This window comes from Euprymna scolopes, chromosome 32 (genome assembly GCF_053919585.1).
Source record: "Euprymna scolopes isolate OS-2025 chromosome 32, ASM5391958v1, whole genome shotgun sequence".
Lineage (NCBI taxonomy): Eukaryota > Metazoa > Mollusca > Cephalopoda > Sepiida > Sepiolidae > Euprymna > Euprymna scolopes.
In genome coordinates this window covers 38,828,130-38,850,669 of record NC_136513.1, presented here as the reverse complement: position 1 = coordinate 38,850,669, position 22,540 = coordinate 38,828,130, and the positions used below count along the sequence as shown (strand labels likewise).

Below are 22,540 nucleotides of genomic sequence, written 5' to 3'. Positions count from 1 at the left end.
TGTGTGTCTGTATTAATATTTCTTATGTGCTAAGCCTCTCCTGATCTCCATTCCTTTTAAAAAGCATTTGCCTGCTTGACACAATAATAATAATAATAATATAATGCGTTCAAATTCGTTTGAATATTATCTTTGATGGGAAAAAATAGCCCACTAATGACGCCCCGCTGCAACGAATTCGAGAGTAGAAACAAGGAAACCAAGAGTACGTAAGAACTCATTTTAATCAACATATATATATATATATATATATATATATATATATATATATGTATATATATATATATATATATATATATATATATATACACTCATATATCAGGTTGACAAGAAATTTCTTACGGTTTTTAACTTTTAAATTCGGATGAACAAATTTTGACTCAAACAAAAATTTATTGATGGAAATAAGCACTATCAGAATCAACAAACTTTGGCCAACGCAAAATAAGTGTATTTATGTCAGTAATGTTAAAATCTCGCATTCTAGTCGCGATTTTGTTATCGTTTTTTGTTATCGGTTAGTTTTTTTAAAGATTTTTCACGCAGAAAGTGGATTAGACCAGTCACAGACCGCGAAAATGTCAGCATGATTTTCTTTTGGTGTTACTGTTGCTTCAAAAAGTGTCGTGGACTTTCGTCGGTGTTTAACCCCTAAGCTGTGCGTCGCAGGTTGACGAAAAACCCCACTTTCATCTCAAGTTACAACCCGGTAGAGAAACGGGTCGTTCTTGTTGCATAGAAGAAGGGATGATGACACTTCATAATAGCGTTCCTTTTGGCTGTCGGTCAATTAGACACCAAACTATAAAGTTTTTTTTGTCTTTCCAATCACCCTCAAATGGTTGGAAATCGTCGTATACGTTATGTTAATTTCTCGAACAGTTGGTCACGCTTTTGCCTTGACTAAGGGTCTTAATTGTGCAGTCTGTAATCGTTGTGGAGGAGAATATATATATATATATATATATATATATATATTTACAAGGATGTCACCACTTATCAAGGACCAGAAGGGGAGAGTACATCAGGAATTTTTTTACATTGGACTTGAATACACCCATGTTGTAGTCAGGTGGGAAACAGGCAAACGGAAGAGAGTTCCACAGGCGTGCACTTCTGAGAATGAAGCTTTGTTCATGGAATCTACGTTTTGATCTTGGCACAGATAAAGAGCGGGGAAAATTTTTGACAGTGATTTCAGCTAGACGGGTGTTTATCGTGAAAGATTGGCGAGGGGGGGGGACCAGTGATTGGAGTTCGACGAACACTTGCCATGGTAGTAACGATAAAACAAAGACACGCTGTGGGAGAGAGGTTGCAGGGAAGAGAAAAGGGCATCCCCCACTAGGCCACGAAACCTATTTTGTACTCTGTCAAGGTAGGATAGGCTGTTTTTAGCAGCTCCTGCCCAGATATGGCAGCAGTACTCCATCCTTGGACGCACTTGGCTTTTATACAGATAGAGAATTGCATGAGGGCTGAGATATCTTCTGGGGCGGTAGAAGGATCCTACCATTTTTTTCCAGCGACCTTGGTAACAGACTTGATGTACGTATTCCAGTTCAGGTCAGGAGTAAAGGTCAAGCCCAGAAGCTTATCAAAACAAGGAGCTTCCCCTAGACGAGAGCCACCCATTTCAATTGACTCCAGATGGGGATCAGAGCGTTGATGATATAAATATAGGAGCTTGGTTTTAGATTCATTAAAATAAGCAGCCACATCCTCCCCCACTGTACCACGCGATCAAGATCAGAGGAGAGAGAATTAGAGATAACTTTGTCATTTACGGCCTTTGATGTGTTGCCATAGATGGTCGTGTCATCAGCATAGATGTAAACGAATGATTTAAGTATGTGTTTTTGGAGGTCATTGATGTATATCAGGAAGAGAGTTGGGCCTTGGATGGACCCCTGAGGGACTCCAGCATTAATATTGAGGACCTCTGATTTCTGCCCATCAATCACTACTCATGAGCCTATCGGAGAGAAATGATTTAATGATCGAGAAAACATTTCCAGTTATACCGTAGCTGGAAATTTTGTTAAGTAGTCCCTTATGCCATACCTTATCGAAGGCCTTTGATATGTCAAGAGCAATTGCCCTAAAGAGGAAGCCTTTGTTAAGAAATTCGCTAATCCTATGAGATATAAAGGTTAGCGCATCTGCTGTAGATCTGGCAGAACGGAAACCAAATTGTATGTTACTAAGAAGGTTATTTCTGCTGAGTTGATTGACTACTTCTCTATTTAATATGGATTCCAGCAACTTACTCATGACACACAGGATACTTATTGGTCTGTACTGAGAAGGAGATAACTTATCACCTGAATTCTTAAATACAGGGCATACTGATGAGGTTTTCCAGGATGCTGGGAAGCACTTCTCTTTAAGGTAACGCTTAAAAAGTTTTGTAAGTATGGGGGCAATTCTGGTTGAAGCTTTTTCAGCACAATGATTGGAATGCCGTCAGGGCCAGTTTCTTTACTGGAATCAAGGTTCTTGATTAGCTTGGCGACGTACACACAGATATTTGTATGTTGCAGAGCGTGTTGTCCGTTATAGGAGGAAATACGGGGAGAATTAGTCGCATAGGGTAGAATTAACTGCAAATTTCTTGGCAAATAGTTTGACCTTATCTGATGCTTACGATATTACCTCATTTCCATTGATGATAGTTGGGATAGAACGCACGCCTCTGTTCAGGACCCTGTTTGCTATTTGCAAAAAAATGGTTGGAACTAAGCTGCTTCTCAGCTACTTTGGTTTTAACGGACTGTCTTCCATTTTTTAATACTTTTTTGCAGTGGTTGCTGGCAGTCCTGAAGGCAGCTTTAGTCTCAGTGCATCTATTACGTTGGTAGCTATGTAAATAGTGATTCCTGTGTGCAATTGCAGCAGCACATTCTGGGGAGGACCACGGCTGGCTGTTAGGTTTTTGTTGAAATTTTTTGATGGTATGAATAGGTCTATGACTTTGAGTAGCCATTCGGCCAGGTCTGATACTATGGAGGACACATCTTTTTTAAACATGGAATGCAGGGGTAGATCGGATATAAGTGTTCAGAAGCTATCCCAGTCAGCGGTAGATAATCGATACACCGTACGTTGGAGAGGTACATCTGAAACTTATTGCATTTTTTTTTATCTTAACTGATACAACCGAGTGGTAGGAAGATCCCAAAGGAGACCGAACGGAACTTAAACATAGCTCAGGGTGAGTTGTGAGAAAAAAGGTCTAGAAGGCTAGCATACTGACCGGGAGTATCGGGCACTCGAGTAGGTTCGTGAACAATCTTGGTGAGGTCATAGGCAATGGCGAAATCATGACAGAACCTCCCCTCATCATCTGTCTTGGTGGAGTGGGTCAGCCATTTCACATTGTGGACATTCAAGTCACTACAAATGTGGATGTTAGCTGAAGGGTGAGCAGACAGGATGTGGTCAATTTTTTCAGATATTCTCTTAAATATAGTAACTCCGCTGTCGTGGGGGCGATAGAGAGCAAATATAAATGTAGTGGTGTAAGCAAGTGCAATCTGGAAGCACATATAAGGTAAATTAGGGTCTTCTCTGGAGATATCCCTTCCACATGGAAAGCTATCTCTAATGTAGGCACATATTCCATGTCCATGGCGATCTTTGGGATCAGATTTAGATGTTAAGTTAGAGTATATATATATATATATATATATATATATATATATATATATATATATATATATATATATATATATATACTAGCGGAGGGTACCCGGCGTTGCACGTGTGTTTTTTGGTGTTTTTGTAAAAAAAAAACGTTAGAAGAACAAAATGAAAGTTTTAGTATGAAGGAATTGAGAAGCGTGTTAAATTAAGTGTTAAAAAGTCCCAGACGTTTGATTGATAGTTGGACGCTTAAGGAGGTAATCGCGGGGGCGTTACGATGACGTGTCATTTTTTTTTTAATTACTGCGGGGAAGTCTTTTGGCGCTTGTTTTCTTTGTTTCAATGCGGTTTGTTTTTAGCTTCCCAGAGATGATGGGGGTGCAAACCAGCTCCCCATTTAAAAGTGATATTCTTATCGAGAACGATGCCTAGCTGTATTTATCCCCCCTCTGGCGGACAAAAGGACCCAAATATGTTTAAATTTATTTGTATCTGTATGTTTTATGCGCGTAAAATTGAAAGAATTAATAACTTTGTATGGCAAGAACTGAACCGAAACTGAATGGAAGGGTGTTTAAAAATCATTATAGTGAATTCTCGTCAAGCACGGATCGGGTGAGACCGGCAATCATGGGTGTCAGCGGAGCAGCGTCATAACAGACGCAGAGTACATTTAAAAAACAAAACAAAACGGAAAAAATCCCAATGCAAATAAACCCAAAAAAGAAACTGGAAGAAACCTACCTTGCAAAAGTCCAATATGTTTAATATATTTAATATGTAATTTTTAGGATGTTTTGTTCTGTTTGTTTTTTTTGTTTTTTGCCAAATATTTACCCGCAGGTTTGTTTGTTTGTTTTTTTTTTTGTATTTTTTGTGTTTATTTTCCAATAAAAAAATTTCCTAACGGTAAACTTTTTAGGTGTAAGAACAACGTATTATTTTATGTGCTTTGTATTGTTTGGTTTTATTTCGTTTCGTTTCGTAGATTATGAATATCCGTTACAGACGGTATTTATCGCCGTCATATTAGCTTTCAAGTTAAGGAAATAAATAGTGAATAATAATATCAACATCTGAAGAACGATCGATGCTGACCCCCAGGATTGCTCGTGTCGCCCAATCCATGCCTGACCGTAAATCAGTCGCAGTTGGTAAAGAAAAAAAAAAGAAAAAAATCATGAAACACAGAGAAAATAAAACTCCATGGTGGTAAAGAAAGGAACGTTGCATAAATACAGTTGGATACGCAAGGAGTAGTTGTCGACTGTAATAGTTTGTTGTAAAACATGGAATCCATTGTCAGTTCATTTCGTTTATTTTTTTAATAAACGCGATTTTTTCTGTGTAAACTGTAAACGATAATGAGAAAAAAAAGCAATAAACAAAAACCAAAAAAGGGAACGATGGCGTAAGTACCTATTGGATTAGGTAATAAAATAAAAATAAAATAAATAAATGTAAAAAAAGAAAAGAAAATTGAATAAGTAACCGTTAGAATAACTGTATGCCAATTCACATTTTTTAAGCAACTACTAACGCAAACCCGTGTTTTCTCGTAATTTTCTACTGTAAACGGTCAAGTCCGGTGTAAATGGGTGGCGGTGGAAGAAGTAATCTAATAGACAGAGAAGAGTTTACTACTTCCATTGATCCAAAGCAATTTTTGCAGCGATACTTCACCAGGTGAAATATACGAATCTATGATCAGCGGCGTTATGGAAAGCTAATATGCCTATAACACACCTCAGATATTGGGCTGCAGTTTGTGTGCAATAGATTTGCATGTAATGTCTCGGTTTTTAATCCTATTAAGGTCAAACTCAGACGTGAAAAATGAGTTCATTTTATTTATATAGAAGATTAGATAGATAGATAGATAGATGGATAGATAGAATAGAAGACAGAATAGAAGAAGATAGAAGATAGAAGAATAGAAAAGAAGATAGATAAGAGATAGAAGAGAATATATATACACATATATACATATATATATATGCATATATACATATATATATATACATATGTGTATATATATATAGTTCATTTTCAACTCCTATTGTTTCCTATATAAGCTCCATTGAATTTTGTTTAGCTTTCTATTATCCAGATAAGTCCTCGCTTATAGAATTGAATTTACTCTATTCTTCTATCTCGCTATATATATATATATATATATATATATATATATATATATATATATATATATAGTAATGTGATTGATAATTTAAAAATCAAATTATAATTAAATTAAAAATACGTTTTATAAGAAGGAACAACAACAACATCAATTATTTGTACGATCGTTTCGGAAAACAGTGTTTTTATTGTGGTAGACATCAAGTTACGGACAATAATTATTGCATATAGTTTTTTAACAAACAAGGTTTCCTCATCAGCAAATATTGTTAAGGGTTTTTATTAAATGTAAAAGACACCATAAATAAACCTAGCATTAAAAGTAAGGCAGATGTATCTGGAAAAAAATTAAAATAAAGGTATGGATTTGAACTTGATAAGAAAATTAATATGGGTTAGAGAAATTTTTAAATGATTTGATCAACCTGATTAAAAATATTAAATTTAAGAAAAATAAAAAAAATATGTCACTCCAACCCTTAAAAAAATAAATAAATTTTCAAAATCTATTTCTAAAAGCCACCAAAATAAACTGATAGTACCGGCGGATAAAACTAGGAATTTTTACACAATGGGCTATATACAGTATAAAAATCTAATATATAAGGAACTTAATAAAAATTACAAAACAACAAATAAATCAGCACTAAATAGAATAAATAATGACGCAAAAAACATTTTAACTAAACTTAAAATAGATAAATACACGGAAATAACGGTACCAGGTTCCCCGAGATTTACTTTAAAAGACCACAAACACAGCTTTAATATTAACCCTACTATTAGACTCATTTGCCCCTCAAAATCAGATATAGGACTAGTTAGTAAAAACATATTAGAGAGAATTATCCCCAAAATTAAATCTATAATGAAATACCCACTATAGCAATCTTCCAACCAAGTAATCCACTGGTTTTCTAATATTCAAAATAAGAATAACGTTAAATTTCTTTCTTTTGACATTGAATCATACTACCAATCTATATCACCTATCCTACTAAATAAATCTCTATTAATGGCACGAAAATAAACTAATATAACTCAAGACGAAATTAAACTAATACTTGTAGCTAGAGAGTCTTTAATAACCTTTGATAATAAGTATTGGACCAGGAAAAATACCCCTAGCCACTGTAACATTTAAATGGGCTCTACGGATTCGGCTCAGGTCACTGATCTAGTTGGCCTTTTCCTTTTAAATGAAATACATTGTATACTCCACAAACAGTTCAAACTTGAAGGAAGACTATACAGAGATGATGCACTTTTCGTAAGTAACTCTACAAATAATAATTACGAAAAAGCAATTAAAGCTCTACATAAATTATTTAAAAATTATGGACTAAGTATAAAAATCGACCCTAATAAAAAATTGTTAATTTCTTAGACATAACCTTAAATCTTGAGAATTCTACCTTTGAACCCTATCATAAACCTAACCAATCTCTACTATATGTCCACAATGAATAAAAAAAATATACTAAATCAATATTAAAATCAATAGTTCCCAATATCGCTTTAAGAATTTCTAGACTGTCTTCTACTAAATCCATATTTATCAAAAATGAAAAAAATTACAATGAAGCCCTTAAAAACCAGGGATACAATTCGCAAATTAAATTCATAAATAAAAATGATAGAAACATAAACCCCATTGAAAATAAACCTATAAAGAGCGTAATAACATATAATATGGCAATGTCTTCCCGTATGCGAGTTAAGAAAAATGACCAAGAGACAAAAAACGATAAAACCAAACCACAAGTATTAGATAATAATACAAATAAACAACAAACCAAAACACGTAAACGTAAGAATAGACATAAGGAGACCCTATGGTTCAACCCTCCATATTCCAAAAACCTAGAGACAAACATAGGCAGAGATTTTTTTAAAATATTAAATAAGAAGTTTAAAGCCCCCATAGATATAATAAAATTTTCAATAAGAATGCAATCAAAGTCTTTTACTCTACTATGCCTAACCTTCATCAAAAAATAATTAATTCTAATAGTAAGAAAATTAATAAGCTTCAAAATACAACTATACAAAATATATCAGACTGTAACTATAGAAGAAAAAATAAATGTCCCCTACAAGGCTCATGTAAAATTAAAAATGTAATCTATAGCTGCACAGTACCAAAAATCCCAACTCTACATGAATCTATTAACAGCCATAACTCAACCACCAGATTAAATAGTGACACCAACTTAAACCAATCTACCGATCAATTACTAACCAACCCACCATATAATAATCCAGCACCAGCCCTACGGAAGATAATCACAATAAGCAAGAGGCAATATATTTTGGTTCCCCATCTAACCTAATAAAACATAGAATTTCAACGCACAAATATTCTTTTAAAAATAACTCTCTGCCAAACCAAACTACTCTATCCAACTATATTTGGCAACTCAAAAATAGCAATATTTCTTTCAAGTTGAAATGGCGAGTAATTGAACCTTGCAAACCATATAAACCAGGAGATAAATTCTGTGCACTATGTACAAAAGAAACCCCAAAAATTTTCAAATATGAAGATATAAAAAATGCAATCACCCTATTAAATTCAAGAGAGGAACTAATCTTCACATGCAGTCATAAACGTTGGTTTAAATTTAATAAATATAAACCACCTTAAATCATTAAAAATTACTTATTAGTAAAAATAGATTACAATTTTTTTTTATTATTCTGTAATAAATTTAGTTAGACTAATTATCCCCCTTACATCCTTTAATTAAAGAAAATATGACTAATTATTCCCCTTGCATTATTTAATTATACAAATAACATTAACCTACAATTTCTTTCGAATTATAAACCTTGGCGTTTTTAAATCAAAAGTATGCTAACGGAAATAAATTATTGCACGGGCGTCCTTTTTGAAAATATATCATTTCATAAGCTGAAAAGCTATAGCAAGCATCTATATGTGTATGTATGTATGCATAATATTGTACTTAAACAAAATTCATATTTTACTCTATTTTATTTCTATCTCTAACCCATATTAATTTTATTATCAAGTTTAAATCCATACCTTTATTTTATTTTTTTTCCAGATACATCTGCCTTACTTGCTAGGTTTATTTATGGTGTCTTTTACATTTCATAAAAACCCTTCACGATAATTGCTGATGAGGAAACCTTGTTTGTTAAAAAAACTATATGTAATAATTATTGTCCGTAACTTGATGTCTACCACAATAAAAATACTATTTTCCGAAACGATCGTACAAATAATTGATGTTGTTGTTGTTCCTTCTTATGAAACGGATTTTTAATTTAATTATAATTTGATTTTTAAATTATCAATCACATTACTAAATATTAAATTAGTTCTAGGATATTTACCTATCGAGCTTATTATATATCTAAATTACAACGAGCACTTTTTCTTTCCTGTATTTTAATTAAACTAGTAATTTTACTATTACATTAAAATACACTCTGCTCTTTAGACTATTGTTCTAATCTCCTTTAAATTATATATATATATATATATATAGTCATCCACATACAGTACTGTTTCGCGGTTTCACAGCTCGTCAGTGCGGCTAGTCAGGCAACTACCTCAAGTTGTACGGCTCTCAAGACTCCTAACCATTACGCATGGAGTTGGGTGCCAGGCTCTCTAACCTGGCGATTGGCCCGAAATGCACTTCCACTTAACAATATACAATACAGTTCTGGGGTTTTGGCGTCGCCTGCTTGTCCACGTTGCGGGACAACGGCCGTAGAAACGACTGATCACACTTTGTCCGATTGCCGTGAACTCCGTCAGTACTGGTTGTATGTCAGCGAGGTGACGTCTCGCATCGATCGCGAGCATCCTCGCCCGATTACCGTATCCAATGTCGTTGACAAAGTGAAACCGCCGTGGGACAGGGAAAGACAAATGGTCTACATTACGACTCTGGCCGTAGCGCGAATGGTGATTTGGACATCCCGTCTGTAGAGTGGCCGGGGGGTGTTGCCTTTTTCTGATCAGGATCTGATCGCTTTCTTTAAACACGAACTACGGGTGAAGATCAGATGTGATAGAATAAGGCTGCATCGTGCGGCATTTGACAGAAGATGGATACAAGTAGCAAGTCTGTGTGTACGAAAAAGACCCAAGTTTGAATAAGTGTTCTCCCCGCCTAGGTGTGGAACGTGCAGTTCCGTCAAGCATAATCCATTTTCAGCCTCTTATCTAGCCGTGTAGATGCTTCATCCCTCCCCAAGTAGAAAGCCTCAAAGATCTCCATCCCCTCCTATATGCAATTTTTCTTCTCGCCCCTCACTCTAAATTTCACCCATCGGGAGAGAAAGAAATCAGTCACTAATTACCCATCCCTCACCCACAAAATTTTCTTTTCTCCATTTCGTCCCATCTATAGAGCACCCCCACTTAGAGACCTGCCTGCAGGAGCTTAGGTTCCTTTACAAACCAAATTAGAACAGACGGTCTATCATCTAGACGGAGTTGGGAGTGTCCTACTAACCCCTTTTTTCTCCGCCCTCAACACAAATGAATTATCGTGTCATCATTGTCATCATTTTTTTGTTTTTACACGGAAATAAAAAATGTTTTAAACAATTGGGTTCCAAGTAGGACGTCCCAGAGTACGAAAGGGCGAATGCGGTATTATGGTGAAAGAAGATTATAGCTAAGAGAAACATCTGTTTAGTTCTAGAGTGACAAGGATAACCATCTCCCCCCCCCCCCTTTTGAGTTGGCCTTGTGCCTAAGTTTTTTGTTCATGTCCATTTTTTTGACTGAATAAGAGATTTTATATCTCAAAGTGTAGTATCTGTTCAGGCAGATACTGCAAGCAAATACCATATGTGGGGGCAACCCCACATATAAGACCTTGGTCAATGTAGGGGAAACCCTTCATACCAATTGTCACTATCCAGCTCCCCTATTCCCCGGGGAGCTGGTCCCCATTTCCCTTTCACTCATCACATTAAAAATCGGCTTTGTGCCTTATTTGCTCGGTGAGGGAGCAAATAAATACTTTTTCTCGGCCAAAATCAAAGTGTAGTATCTGTCGGGCATATTCTGCAAGCAAAGACCATATGTGGGGTAGCCCCACATATAAGACCTTGGTCAATGTAGGGGCAAACCCTCATACCAATTGTCACTATCCAGTTCCCCTACTCCCCGGGGAGTTGGTCCCCATTTACCTTTCACTCCTCACATTAAAAATCGGCCTTGTGCCTAATTGCTCGGTGGGGGGGGGGCAAATAAATACCCTTTTCTTCGTCTTTTGGCCAAAATCAAAGTGTAGTATTTGTTTTTACTACATGCTGTACTTATTGTGATATAAAGTAGGGGATAACTTTTCTGTATTAATTTAATGTAAAATGATCACCCACTTTACAACCAGTCAGTCTCAAAGCCATTCAAGTCATTCTCTAGATCATTCAAGTTATTTTTGAAGGATTCCAGTTATTTTTTAAGCATTCAAGTCATTCTTAAGGTCATTCAATTCATCCTTAAGTTCATTAAAGTCATTCGAATCATTTACTTTTTATGTGTTTAAGTCATTTCTGCCACATTTTCCGGTCATTTTAGTTTATCTTCAAGAATTTCATGCCAATGCTACATTCACGCATTCATTCATTACACGAGAGCACGCGACTAATGGCTATCGGCCTTGTTTAAGCAAACGGTCCCTTATAGCGGAACCATACGTATTGCTCAAAATGTCCATTTTTGGTAGATTCAATTGCGGATTTTACTAGGTACATGTTGTTGGACGCGACCATTCTTACCTGAAGGTTGTTCTGTCCACGTAGTTGGCATTTTATATTTAAGTTTTTTTGTTTTTTTTAAATATTTTCCCTCCGTCCTCCTTTTTATCATGTATACAAAAAAACTTAGGTTTCCCTTTTTCTATAGCTATAATATATATATATATATATATATATATATATATATATTACATGGGGGTCACCACTTATCAAGGCCCAAAATCCACTCAGGGATAAGGGTTATTGCGTGTACAGTAATCAGTGAGATAGTATTGTAGTAAGCATTAGTATTGGGGGTTTTGATAGAGTGTCTTATTTAAGGGGGCGGTTTGTCAGGAGTTTGTTTATGTTGGACTTGAAGACGCCCAAGTTGTAGTCAGGTGGGAAACAGGAAAGCGGCAGAGAGTTCCACTGGCGTGCAGTTCTAATAAAGAAGCTTTGATAAAGAGTGGGGAAAATTGTTGACAGTAGTTTCAGCCAGACAGGTGTTTCTCGTGAAAGAAATATATATATATATATATATATATATATATATATATATATATATATTTATATGTGTGTGTGTGCGTGTGTGTGTGTTTCTGTTTTGTTCATATATATATATATATATATATATATGTGTGTGTGTGTGTGTGTGTGTGTTTATGTTTTGTTCATATATATATATATACATATGAATAAAACAGAAACACACACACACACACACACACACATATATATATATATATATATATATATATATATATATATATATATATATGAACAAAATAGAAACACAAACACAATTGGGTGCATACTGATGCAATTTAGTTTTTGCTTTTATTTGTTAAAACAGGTTTGCGACTGGTACGTATGATTTCTTGAATTTTAAATGTTCTGATTGATTGAATATGAAACACCTTAATGTATTAGTGCATAGATGTGTGTATTATGTTAATGTTAACATACTATTTATAAATATCACATATTTATGCTCTGATGCATTAAGGTGTTCCGTATTCAAACCTATTTTAACAAATAAAAGCACAACAGAAATCATATAACCGTTTCAGACTTTTACGCGTTGTGTCCTCCGATGGATAAAATTATTTAAAAAGGGAAATCTGTACTTTATTTTACAAGAATTTAAAGGCAATCGTTTCTTATTCCATTTACCGTTTTTTTCTGACATAGTTTTTTCCCCGAAAAAACGAATGTGTTAGTGTGTTTGTGTGTGTTAATGTGTGTGTGTGTGTATGTGTATGCGCGTGTGTTAAAAAGTACGCATGGAAAACGTAGAGGTATGAACTTTACCCCTTAAAAAGAATGAAGTAATTAAATTACTTAGAAGGAGGTCTTGTAACGCTAAGGATTTTTTTTTTATTCTTTAAATGTTTTTTTCTGATATATTTTTTTTATTTTTTGCAAAAATCTGCTTAACAAAATATTTAAATCATAATACTTGGTTTGATCTGTTTTATTTGTTTGGTTTGTTATTTGCTTTTAGTCGATTGTTAGAAAATATTCTTGGCAACGACAAACAATTATTACTTAAATAAACTGCGTTACTGATACTTTTATTGTTTAATCCTTATTTTTATTTTTATTGTGTTTTAATGTAAAACATGCCATTTTCATTTTAACGTTAAAATATTTTTTTTTAATATGAAATGAAGATTCGCCATTACAATATAAATTTGTTAAATTTAGTAGTTCAGACTGGCTTTGCCCGAGCTAGTGTATTGTTCAAAAATTTATGTGCAGATGTATATGTGCATATATTAAAAAGTTTGTCTCATGTCAAGGTAACCTACACCAAAATTTTAAGTGTTTAGTCCCAAAATTGGTGGAAGAGTTTGGTAGAGTCTGCAAAAGTAAACTCTTTCAACTTCTTCGAAACAACTGATTAAAAAGCTTATTGCATGTCTGAATATTCTATATGCAAAATTTCGAATGTTTTGACCATAATTTGCTGAATAGTTTGCTAGAGACCACAAAGGCAAAAACTTGTTAACTGTGGCCTCTTGCCAGCCAAATTTCCGGCAAAACCTGATTAAAAAGCTTGCCCTATGTCTGAATACCCGTTATGTAAATTTTCCAACATTTAGACTAAAATTGGCTGTGGTAATTCTTTTTAAACTTATAAAAAGTTCCACATTACGTACATCTGAAATTTCAAGTGTTTAGACCAAAAATTGCCGGAGCATTTTTGTAGAATCTGCAATGGTCAACTCTTTCACATTTATCCTTTTGGTAGCAAGATTTTCGCCCTAAACTGATAAAAGTGCTTGCCGCATGTCTGAATACCCGTTATGTAAAATTTCAAATGTTTAGACGAAAAATCGGCTGAGTAGTTTGCTAGGCACCGCAAAGGTCATATCTTTTAAACTTTGACCCTTTGCAGCTTAAATTTTCGACCTTAACAATGAAAAAGATTGTCCTATCTCTGAATACCATTATGAAAAACTTCAAATGTTTAGACCAGAAACTGACTGAGTATTTTGGTAGAAACCGCGGAGGTCATTTTTCCTTTACTTCGACCACAATTTTATCCTCTTTACATTGTTTTGGGCTCAAATTAAATTAAGAAGATTGATCTATGTTCAAGTAACCTTCAGTTACAATTTCAAGTGTTTAGACCCAACATTGCTGTAGCAGTTCGGTAGAGTTTTCAAATGTCAAATCATTGAACTTTGATTTCTTGACAGCTAAATTTATGACCGAAAACCGATTTAAAAGATTTTCACGAATCACAATATACCTTATGTCAAATCTCGAGTCTTTAGAGCGAAAACTGACAGAGTAGTTTGGAAGGGAAATGTACACACACAGACACACACACACAGACAATTTCACTTTTATAGATAACTAGATTATATAAAAAACACATCAGTTAAAACTATGTTAATTATTGTTGATTATTTTTTTTTGTTTTTACTATGGCTCGGCAGTTTCAAAAATTACGGTCAATATGCACTTGTTGTCGAACCTTCAAAGGGTGTTTTTTTACATAGGAATCACCACTAATTAAGGCTCGGTGGCCACTCAAGGATAAGGGTTAATGGGTATACATTAGTCAATGGGATTATAGCGTAGTAATCATAAGTAGTGGAAATTTTGTTAATTGAATTACTTTGGGGGTCATCAAGAACTTGTTTACATTGGACTTGAAGACAATCTTCTAAAGTCGTTCTTAACATTGGGAGGTTGGTAGGTGATTATTCCGAAAGCCGTTCTTAACATGGGGGTGTTAGAGGTGTTTATTCCGAAAGGCAAATTCTTATTTTCAACTTCCCCGTAATCAACTTCTAAAGGGTTGTCTTACCTCAATCTACCTTCACCAAAATTAGATGAACATTGGAGATTTCTAGAGTGTAAGGAGAGAGACAGTTATATATAAAAAAAAAAATCACATTTACATTTTAAGGACATTTGTTCGTTTATTCTTGTTTTTCTGTTTTTCTTCTACTTTTAAAGGAGATAATAAAAACGATGACGTAATTACTTAAAAGCAGATTTTATAACAACATAAAAAGTTTGTATATATATTATTCCTTAATTGGAATTTATTTTTTTTAGATGAACATTATATATATTAATTTATTTTATTTCGGACTATTATTCTCATCTTTATTAGTTGTTGTATTTCATCTTTTATTGGTTTGTTTATTCACAACGTTTCAGCCAACTATTCCTCTGGCCTTCGTCAGGTGGTAACCGCGACGGATAGGAACTTCGAATCTCCTAACTGCATTCTCAGCCATCACTGCCATCCGTAGTTGTTGTCGTCTCACCACATCTTTGGCCAAACAACAAACCTCTGGCAAACAACAACTAATAAAGATGAGAATAATAGTCCGGAATAAAATAAATTAATAAAAATTTTGTGTTCTTCAACAGGTTATTTATTTATTTTTATTTATTTTTTTTATATTTTTTTTATTTTATTTTTTATTTTTGTTGTTGTTGTTATGTATTTTTAATAAAAATCGAAATAGAGGCCGAAATTGGTTGGTTTTCGGTTTTAGTCAATTTTTAAGAAAAGAATCTTACGGATGACAGACAATAACTACTTAAATATATATTGTTGTTTAATTGTTTAAAAATTAGTATTTTTAAATTATGTTTTTAATAAAAAAACACATCACATTTTGATTTTAATGCCATAATAAAATGCAGAAGATATGAACAAGAAAATATATCTAGAAAATATACTTAACGATAAAAGCCAGAAATTACTTTGTTATATACTATCAAGTAAGCAAGGCTTTCACCTGACGCAATATAATCTTAAATATGGTATTTTCATCATCATTATCGTGCTGCCTCATCCTAAATTTAATTTATTAAAAAGGAGGATAGAAAGTGACAAAACACTACAAACATAAAATTAGGGTCTCTATATACTAATTTAATGTTCGTAGTATATTATATCCTTCTATCCTTCTTTTTAATAAATAGGATCTCCCGCTCGAAGAATTAATAGCCTGGAAACCGTGACACATATACGTACGTACATACGCACGTACTACATAATTAATATATAGATTACTATGAGTTAAAGGTACTAAAGTATTAATATATAGATTATTAGCTATCATCCCGTTCCTCGGTCGTACAATACGTTTAAATATGATATTTTGATTTATGCAGATTGCGTAAGTATTATTATAGAATTAATCATCTATTGAATATTATATACTAGCAGTTCTGCCCGGCTTTGCTCGGGCCCTATTTACTGTTCATAACTTTATGTGCACATGTATATATTAAAAAGTGTGAATATGTACAATATGGCTTTCTATACAATAGACCTCCATTAAGAGAAAAGTTGGTAGAGACCGCAGACGTCAACTTTTTTTTTTTTAATTTGACCTCAATTTTGACCCCCTTAACCTTTGATGTTTTGGGACAAATTTAAATTATAAAGGTAGATCCATGTCCAATGAACCTATATCCAAAATTTTAAGTGTTTAAACCCAAAATTAGCGGAGGAGTTGGTACAGTTCTCAAAGGTCAAATCGTAGAACTTTGACCTCTTAACAGCAAAATTTCTGGCTGAAACCCGATTAAAAATTTTTTACCAAATCTCAATACTCCTCATGTCAAATTTCGTGTCTGTAGACCGAAAATTGACCGTTATTTGGTAGGGACAGACACACACAGACATTTTCACTTTTATAGAGATACTAGCATGAGTGTCCGGCGTTGCCCGGGTGTTTGGAGGTGTATGCCGAGCAAAACAAAAAAAAACACGGTCAATTTTTTAAACTTGGACCCCTATTATGACCCCTTAACATTTATTGTTTTGGGCTCAAATCACATCACTAAGTTAGATTATTGTCAAAGGAACCTATGTCTAAAATCTCAAGTGTTTAAATCCAAAATTGTCGGAGACGTTTGGTAGAGTTCTCAAAGGTCAAATCGTTGAACTTTAAAATCTTAACTGTCAATTTTATTGCCGAAAACGGATTCCAAAGATTTCCCCTAATCTCAGTACCCTGTATATCTAATTTCGAGTCTGTAGACTAAAAATTGAGAGAGTTAATGCGTAGGGAAATGTACACACACAGACAAACAGGCACACAGACACGTTCACTTTTATAGATATACTAGCATGGATGCCCTGCGTTGCCCGATATGTTGAGCAAAAAAAAAAAGTGGTCAATTTCTTTAACTTAGACCCCTATTATGATCCCTTAAAATTTATTGTTTTCGGCTCAAATCAAGATAATTAAGTTAGATTCATACCCAATAAATCTATATCTAAAATTTCAAGTGTTTAGACCGAAAATTGTCGGAGGAGTTTGGTAGAGTTCTCAAAGGTCAAATCGGTGCACTTTGACCTCTTAATCGCCAAATGTCTGGCCGAAAACCGATCACATCGATTTTCCCAAATCTCAGTACCCTGTATATCAAATCTCGAGTTTGTAAACTTGCGTAGGGAAATATACACACACATACACACAGATACTTTCACTTTTATAGATATATAGATAGATAGATTACGAGGAATTATTTGTCCTGTGGATTAATTCGAAAAAATATAACGTGAAGAAATAATGATAACGATAATGTTATCCGTATATGTTTGCTTACAATATTATATCAGCTGATATTTTGGCTTGACGATGTATGCCCTGGAAAGGAAACACTTCTGCTGAATATTTAGTTTTAAAATATGAAGAAAAAATAAATGATTTGCGGCGATTTTAAATAGTTGCTCTCTTTATTGTAAATTTAACTCATTACTAAGGAAAAATAAATAAAATGGTGAAGCACACTGGAGCATGGACAGAGGATCATTCCATCTGTAGTCGAATGTTTTACCACTAAGCAATATCTGCAGCTTATAATAATTTTTTTTTTTTTTAAATGATTTGCTGAAATTTTATTATCTCTTGGCCGGTCTAACGTACAATATTCCCCTATAAAAATTATTTTTTATCTATGAGAGAGAAAAACTATTCTTAAGATCGTTTTTATTTTTCACTTTTCGATACTTATCGCTGAATTTATGTACAAAACATATCTAAGAACACTGCCAGACATATAAATTAGCTTTGTGTATAATTTGCAAAATATAGGTTCAGCCGTTCCAGAAACTATGAGGAAGGAACTTATACACACTCACATACACAGACATACACACACCCGCACACATACACACATATACGCACACATGCATATACACACATTTACACATAGGCACACACAAACACAACCATACACACATACAGGCACACATACGCACACTCATACACACGCATACACACACAAAGAGTTTGAGATAAAGATTTTGGATTATTCGAACAGCATTTCTCGTCTTTAATGGTGCCTTTAGTGTGTTTCGTCGATGTAAATGTTGCATAAACATTGGAGAGTTCTACTGTTTAAAGAAGGCTAGAGAGAGTTATTAAAAATAACATTTTAATTTTCACACATAAATACTCACACACGCGTACACATGTACAACGTACGGACACACATCAATGGGAGAAGAGCACATGCCTAAGTATATATAAACACAAATACGTAAATATTTACATATATATATACATATATATGCATGCATATATATATAAATATATACATACACACACACACACACACACACATATATATATATATATATATATATATATATATATATATATATATATATATATATATATATATAAATTAGCCGTGCGGGGAGAGATTATACGTTACGGGTTTATTTTGATAAACTAAAATAGGCGAGAGTGTCAGTAAGTTAATCAAATAATAGATTAATAAATTATTAAGGAAAAGTTTATGATAAGTAAACAACACACATACACAAAAACATCCACACGCATACACATGTACAACATACACACGCACGTCAATGGGGGAAGAGCCTGAGTATATATACATACACAAATACGTAAATATACACACATATCTACATATAAACATACATACACCAAACATATATATATACATATACATATACATACATATATATACATATACACATACCATACATATACATATACATACATATATACATATATATGCATAAATTAGCCGGGCGAGGAGGGACTGTAAAAATTTTTTTGTTTTTTATTATTATTTTTTATTTATTAATTTTTGAATTTTCGGGCGTTGTAGTTGAAAGAAAGAAAGAGAGAAGGAAAATAATGAATTATGAGTTCCACGTTTATCTTAATAATATAGAAATAGGTAAGAATATCAGTAAGTTAATCAAATAATAAATTAATAAAGTTATTAGGGAAATGATAAGTAAATAAAACGCACACAGACAATAATACACACACACGTACTACATACGCACACACATACAAATACGTAAATACATAAATACATATATATATATATATATATATATATATATATATATATATATATATATATATATATATATATATATATATAAATTCGCCGGGCAAGGAGATATTGAAAAAAATATTTCTTTGTTTTTTATTTATTATTCATAAATTTTTGAATTGTCGGACGTTATAGTTGAAAGAAAGAAAGAAGGGGAAAATACGAGGGTAAATAGGTGAATTATACGTTATAGGTTTATTTTGATAATATAAAAATAGGTAAGAATATCAGTAAGTTACTTAAATAATTAATTAATAAAAATTAATAGAATTATTAAGAAAATGTTAATGATAATAGCACAAACAACTGATATTCTTACCTATTTTTATATAATCAAAATAAACCTATAACGTATAATTCACCTATTTATTTCATGTTTGTTTTTTTAAGTAAAGAAAAAGGATTTATCTCCGCATTGCAAGAAATCGTGGTTTTATGCCAGTCTGATAAAAACGGGAAACAAATGTAGAACAATATAGATATTTTTAAAAGAAGATATCAATGTATACACAGACACTTTCTATCTAATAAACCTCATCCTCGAATAGCATTTGACCTTTATATGGTGCATAACGGGAAACAAAAGTAGAACAATATAGATATTTTAAAAGAAGATATCAATGTATACAAAGACACATTCTATCTAACTAAACCTGATCCTCGAATAGCATTTGACCTTTATATTCTGTAAAACGGAAACAAAAGTACAACAATATAGATATTTTAAAAGATATAAATGTATACACGGACACTTTGTATCTTATTAAACTTCATATACATATATATATATATATATATATATATGTATCTATATATATGTATATATACATATATATATGCATACATACATATATATATATATATATATACATATATACATATATATAGATACATACATACATATATATATACACATATATATATGTGTGTATATATGTATGTATGTATCTATATATATATATATATATATATATATAGTCTTAAACAAAACACAAACACAACTGTAAGCATAGCTATATGGTGATGCATCAATACTAACTGTTAATACATTAAAAAATACATTAAGGTATTGTGTATTCAACCAATCAGAACGCTTTAAATTCACGAAGTCTGACGTTCCGGTTTCAAACCTGTTTTTAACAAATAAAGCAAAATCATATAAACATTTGAGATTTTTACACGTTGATTTTTTTTACAAAACTTTACTTAAAGGTAAGCGTTTCTTGTTCATTTATTGTTTTTTTATTACGCGCTTTTTTTTTCTTCTTAAAAAGGAGTGTGTATGTGTGTAAAAAGTAAACATATAAAAGTAGAACTATTAACGTCACCTCTTAAAAGAAGGAAGTAATTCAATTATTTAGAGTAAACGCTAAGGAATTTTTCGTTCTTTTATTGTTTTTTATATATATACATATATATATATATGTATATATATATATATATATATGTATATATATATATAAAGCCCAATAAAAGAACGAAAAATTCCTTAGCGTTTACTCTAAATAATTGAATTACTTCCTTCTTATATATATATATATATATATATATATATATATATATATATATATATATATATATACTTAACAAAACGGATTATATCTCCAAAATGTTACAAATCTTGGACGATAAAAGTAAGTTTCTCCGTTTGGGTGATTTATGCCATGATGATACTTTTCGTATGGAAATAAAAATCCAGAAAAGATTTCTTAAACTTCATAAAAGCGGATTTATCTCTAAGGAGATTTATGATAGAATCCGACCCATCGGTTCTCAAAGGCCTAGAATGTACGGTTTACCCAAGGTCAATAAACCCAACATTCCTTTGCGACCCATTTTATCTATGTTGGGTTCTGCACAACACGAACTTGGTAAATGGCTAGTTGACCTTCTTAAACCTGTGCTTTCTTTTTATTCGGTCCATTGTATCTCTGATTCTTTTCAATTCGTTTCTCAGATACAAAAATTACCTTTATCTAAAAATACCGAGTTCTTGGCTTCCTTTGACATTAATAGTCTTTATACTAATATACCTTTGGATGAAACCATTGGTATTTGTGCTGACTATCTATACCGTGGCCCCTTAAAATCTCCACAATTTCCTGAACGAATTTTTGTTGAACTAATAGAACTTGCTACTAAATCAGTCTCCTTTAGTTTCAACAACATTATGTACCGTCAAATTGATGGGATATCAATGGGTAGCCCTCTTGGTCCTTCGTTAGCCAACATTTTCGTTGGATTTTTGGAAAACGAATTATTTTCCAAAATTATTAAGCCAGCATTCTACACACGCTACGTTGATGATACTTTTGCATGCTTTCCCTCTCGGAGCGAAGCTAAACAGTTTCTTGGTCTTCTTTGCAACCTGCATCCATCTTTACAATTTACTATGGAGGTTGAAGACTGTAGCTCTCTCCCATTCCTCGACGTTCGTGTTTCTAAAGTTGGTACTACGTTTGAGACCTCTGTTTATAGAAAACCTACATTTACAGGGCTCTATCTTAATTGGTTTTCTTTTGCCCCTCAGTCTAGAAAAATAAACCTCATTAGCGCTCTTACGCATCGTGCACTTATGATTTGTTCACCAAACAGTCTTGATACGGAACTTGGTGAAATTACAACTATTTTTCTTAATAATGGATATCCCATTAATATAATAAAATCTACTATTGAACGTAAAATTACTACATTTAATAGCGGTAAACATATTGGTCCATCACGTTGTCCCATTTATCTAAAATTACCATGGTTGGGTCCTGATGGCCTTCATATTGTTAAAAGGATTTCTTCTGCTACTCAACGATGTTTTCCAGCTACTATGCTTAGAGTAGTTTACACAACTCGAACCTTTTTCTCTTCTTTTCGTAAAGATGTTTTGCCAACCATTCAAAAGAACTCTGTTGTTTATAAATTCGTTTGTCAGTGTGGAGCTGACTACGTTGGCAAAACGTCCCAAAGATTAGAAATGAGAATATCCCAACATATCCCTCGGGATATTCGACTACACCAGGTTTCGAGAGCATCCGGGCACTCCCAGGCTCATGAGTCTGCCATTGGCGATCACCTGTTGAGTATAAATAGGTGTGCCGATCAATATTCCGATGGGTGGTTTTCTGTTTTATACAGTGCTAGGTCGAACTATCATCTCAAT

At 33.1% G+C, this 22,540-nt stretch overlaps 1 protein-coding gene across 1 annotated transcript in view; it reads left to right on the top strand.

Annotated features, from left to right (window-relative positions):
* Window positions 1-20,572: 20,572 nt before the first annotated feature.
* Window positions 20,573-22,540, top strand: part of LOC145256279 (uncharacterized) — a 36,130-nt gene continuing 34,162 nt past the window's right edge. The window contains exon 1 of the mRNA XM_080114963.1: window positions 20,573-20,598. The gene's annotated coding sequence lies outside the window, so the exon portion shown is untranslated. The remainder of the gene's footprint in view (window positions 20,599-22,540) is intronic.